The sequence below is a fragment of the Mesoplodon bidens genome (assembly GCF_964165515.1).
Source record: "Mesoplodon bidens genome assembly, chromosome: 2".
NCBI classification, from domain to species: Eukaryota; Metazoa; Chordata; class Mammalia; order Artiodactyla; family Ziphiidae; genus Mesoplodon; species Mesoplodon bidens.
Window position 1 is genome coordinate 33,205,392 of NC_138177.1, and position 4,358 is coordinate 33,209,749.

Consider the following 4,358-nt stretch of genomic DNA (forward strand, 5'->3'; position numbering starts at 1 on the left):
TAAGACTTCATAAAGAAGGTCAGAGGAGGCTGTTGAATACTTTCAAGGAGGAGAGGGGATTTTAGAAAAATTCTGGTAGTGGCTCTTGGGTTGAGCGATGATCTGAGGCTGGTGTGTGTGTGGGTCTTGGTGAGAGCTGGAGAGGTCAGAACCATTGCAGAGGTAGTGGGAATGGATGCCAGGGGACTCATCTGAGAAAAGTGTTGAAGGCAGGACCTGATACCAGAAGTAGTTTTGGCTGGTGTAGGAGGGAGTCAGTCACGAGCTGACCTGCTGGTCTCTGTTTTCACAGTGCGTTCTTCCTGTGTCAGAGCCTTTTCTACGTCTTCTGCTTCCCTCTGGGCTGGAGGTTCTTTGAAGGCAGAGAGTCAGGGTTTTCATTTTTGTCCCCCTCAGCCTTCAGCTCAGAGCTCTGACCATGTGAAGGTAATATATAAATGTTTGTGGCAACGAAGTGACCCCAGGAGGATAGGCTGTGGCATGCAAATCTCACAAGAGAGGTTCTGTTTGTTGCTCTGTGAGTGTGATGCCTGGTACTTGAAGTGAAACTCTCTCTGTAAAGTACACGTGTGGAGCCAGAGAACTTGTATGGGAATCCCCGCCTGACACCCCTCAGTGGTCTCCTCGTGGAGCCCCTGAACAGTTGAGGGAGCCCAGATCAATAACAGGAGGTGGAGGAGGGTCCTGCCACCATCCTGTCCTGGGCTGGGGAAACTCACTTTAACTCCGAGGTCAGGCTGGCCAGGATGCCTGCTGAGAGGACAGCAGGCTCTAGCTACTCACTGGCCTAGGAGTCATCACCTCTGACCATCACAGGAGCCAGAAGAGCACCTGGAAGTAATCAGTGGTTATGGGTTCCTGGGGTCACCCACAGGGGCACTTGCTGGCAGGGTGACGGGTGTGGACTAAAATATTCTCTTCTTTAATTTACTTTTTTTTTTCTTTTCTGGAAAAAGTAATGCATGTCCATTGTAGAAAATCTGAAAACAAAAACAAGTAAAAAGATAAATTACCCATTTCCTTACTAGTAAATGTAGCCAGTGCCACATTTTTATGATATAAGGCAGTCTGTTCTCTCTCTCTCTATAGAGGTATCTTACCATATATGTGGTATACCATACACCATACCATGTATATGTCCAGTACCAAATATGTGGTGCTTTTTATCTCCTCAGTTTATCAGTAGGGCCCTCACCTGTCCTCATTTTCAGGAAGTACAGAGCTCATCCGAAGGCCCTTCCTTCTCCCACTGTCCATGAAGATCAGGGGCTCATTCAGTCCAAAGGGATCCAGAGATATGTTCAAATACGGGGAGGTGACAAGGTGGTATCTGATCAATCCTGTGCTGCTTGTTTTTCTTGCTGTCACATGGCTCCACTGTTGGAAGCTGTTTGTAATACTGTGATGTCTTCACAGATCTAGACTCTCATCACTACCATTCCATTGAGGAACCCCATGCTTGGGCTCTGAAGTTATGGCTGTCTAAGCCACAGGCCCTGGAACTGCACTGCGAGGCTTTGTGCCTCATCCACTGCTCTCCCAGAACTGGCCCAGGCCCACGAACCTCAGGCTCCTGTGATCAGCTGGTGTCCCCATCATGGCATCCCTTTGCCTTTCCTGCCTTTGGGGCCTTTGGAATCTCCTTCTGCCAATGAAACGTGGTCAGGGCCACCATTATTCCCCCTAATTTTAAATCTTGAGGGAAAACATGTAGGGGACCAGGTTACTTCCTTCTTAGAAGATCCTGGGTTCCTCATGCAAACTGGTCCTCCTCTGCCCAGAAACTAGTTCTACCTATTAAGGAATATTAGTCAGGCTTCAAAAAATTTAATTATGTCATTCTCCAAGGAACATGCCACAAAACTCAGATCTCCCTCCTCCAAGATGGCAGATAGGACAAACTCAATGGATCATTGTGTGACTGACTGGAAAGTTGTCTGATCTGTCCGCCGAGGCAGGAACCAACAGACAGCCCTGGCACATCGTTACATGGAGCTTTCCTTTGGGACCAAATAAAATCCGCTCATCTCCCCATCCTAGAGCTGTCCTGGTGATTTGGGCATCTCTGCAGTCCGGGGGCAGGCTTGGAATGCCAAACACTGCCTCCTGGGCCACTGATGGAGTACCCAGCTCAGCATTTTTCATCATCAGTTTAAAAAGTGAAAATGCTTCCACATCTCAGAGCTGAGGAACTGGATCTGGGTAATCATGTGTGCGTAATTGAGGCACTCCACCTTCAAAACATCCCCTGCCTTATCACTTCTTACCACTCCAATTCAGGCCACTATCACTGCTCTTCTAGACAATTGCAGTCTAGACAATGTTCTGCAGGTCCAGTTGGCGATGATATGTTTCATTGCCAAGCCAGAATTATGGGACCTAATGACAGCCCATGTCAAGGCGGTGTATTCTTTCTGACAATTCATTTTCCTACAGACTACCCCTTCAAACCACCTAAGGTTGCATTTACAACAAGAATTTATCATCCAAATATTAACTGTTTCTAAAGCTCTTTTATCCATTTGTTCACTGCTATGTGATCCAAACCCAGATGACCCCCTAGTGCCAGAGATTGCACAGATCTATAAAACAGACACAGATGAGTACAACAGAATATCTCGGGAATGGACTCAGAAGTATGCCATGTGATGCTACCTTAAAATCAGAATACCCTGCATTATAGCTGGAATCAACTTCAAATTACTGTTAAAAAAAAACAACAGCCCGATTTCTCTGCTTCCACTTGATCCCTTCTAGAGTCTATTTTTCACACAGCGGGCCAGAGTGTGCTGCTCAAAGCCCTCCAATGCCTTCCCACAACACACTAGAAGAACATCTGCTCTCCCCACTGTGGTGTGAAGGCTCCACCACGTGACCCCCATGCATCTCCCCAGTCTCCCCACTTCCCCGCCTCCACTCCGGCCACACAGCCCTCTTGCTCTCCAAGAGTAGCCCCAGCCTCAGGGCCTTTACGTGTGCTTTCCCCTCCTCCTGGAATATTCTTCCTCCATTTCTCCACTCAGTTCCCTCCCTGGATTCATGTAAGTCTTTACTCAAGGGTCACTTTTTCAGAGGGGACTTTAAAACTAGACACTGTTCCCTGCCATACCCCGCCTCCCTCCATCATGCTTGAGCCCTAGATCTCACACTGTTTTCTTCATAATTCTTACTATGAACCCCTAATTTTTATATTTTATTGATTCATTTCCTTATTTCTTGCTTGGTTTCCTAGCTGAAGTTCCTTGAGAGCAGGCAGGGCCATGCCTGCCCTTTTTGTGGTGGAATCCATTGGACCTAGAATGGCACCTGCTACACATAAGCTGCTTTGTGAACATGTTTTACATGACTGAACATAGGAGGCCATTTCTCAGGTTTATGGAGATGGAACACAAGTGGTGAAATTGCTTGTCTGCATAGAGGACCCTAAGCATAAGTGCACACACACACACACACAAGCACACATACACTGTAGCAATGAAATGGGTAGACAGAAATATAATTAGATTTCTTTCCTGAAATTCAAAACTATGGTTTGGGTCAGTTCTCAGCCAGAATCTGCTCTACCTTAGGGCGTTTCTTCTGGTCCTACAGGGCTATGTCATTCTTTACCAACTGTGCAGGCAGATTCTTCAGGAGAAATGAGTCTGTGAGAAAGCAGTCTGGTTTCTGAGTGACCTACCTTCCTTAGTGGAGCCTCCTGAAGGCCTCTAACATTTTGGATTTAAAAACAGGAATGGTAAGAAATTTGGGTAGGTTTTGGCCAGATAATTTTGTCCAGTGTGACATTGGCTGGGGTCATTCACTTGTCTGTAGTCAGCTGCTTCCTGACATGGGCTGGAAAGTCTTAGAAGGCTTCACTCACATGCCTGGTTTCTTGATGCTTCTCTGTGAGGCTTTTTTCTCTCTCCATGTGGCTGATTGGGCTTCCTCACAGCATGGTCTCAAGCTAGCTGGACTCCCAAGAGGGAGCAGTAGTTTACCACTGAGTTCTAATTGTGACTCTGTTACTTATTAGCTTTATGACCCTGGGCAAATTATTTCAATTCTCTCAGCTTAAACTTCCTCATCTGTGAAATGGGGATAACAATGCATGTCTTAGAATGTCATTGTGAGGATTTAAAGTGATATATGTATAACAGGAAAATAGAATCCCAGAACCTCAGGACCCAGGCCTTTGCGAGGACAGGGAGAGAATAACTTTTCTATTCCCTTCCTTTCTACTTAGGATAGCTACTTATGGGACAGTGATTTCAGACCACACATGTGACCTAGGGCTTGTGCCAGAAAAATTGCTGTTTCAAGGCTCTGATGATTCTTTGTGTTGTTTGGGGTAGATCCCAGAGTAGAAACTCACACAG

The 4,358-nt window shown here is 46.4% G+C and overlaps 1 pseudogene across 1 annotated transcript; it reads left to right on the top strand.

Annotated features, from left to right (window-relative positions):
- Nucleotides 1-2,348: 2,348 nt before the first annotated feature.
- On the top strand, nt 2,349-2,851 carry LOC308612677 (ubiquitin-conjugating enzyme E2 D3-like; annotated as a pseudogene). The gene has a single exon. The product of its transcript is annotated as a ubiquitin-conjugating enzyme E2 D3-like (transcript).
- Nucleotides 2,852-4,358: the final 1,507 nt, after the last annotated feature.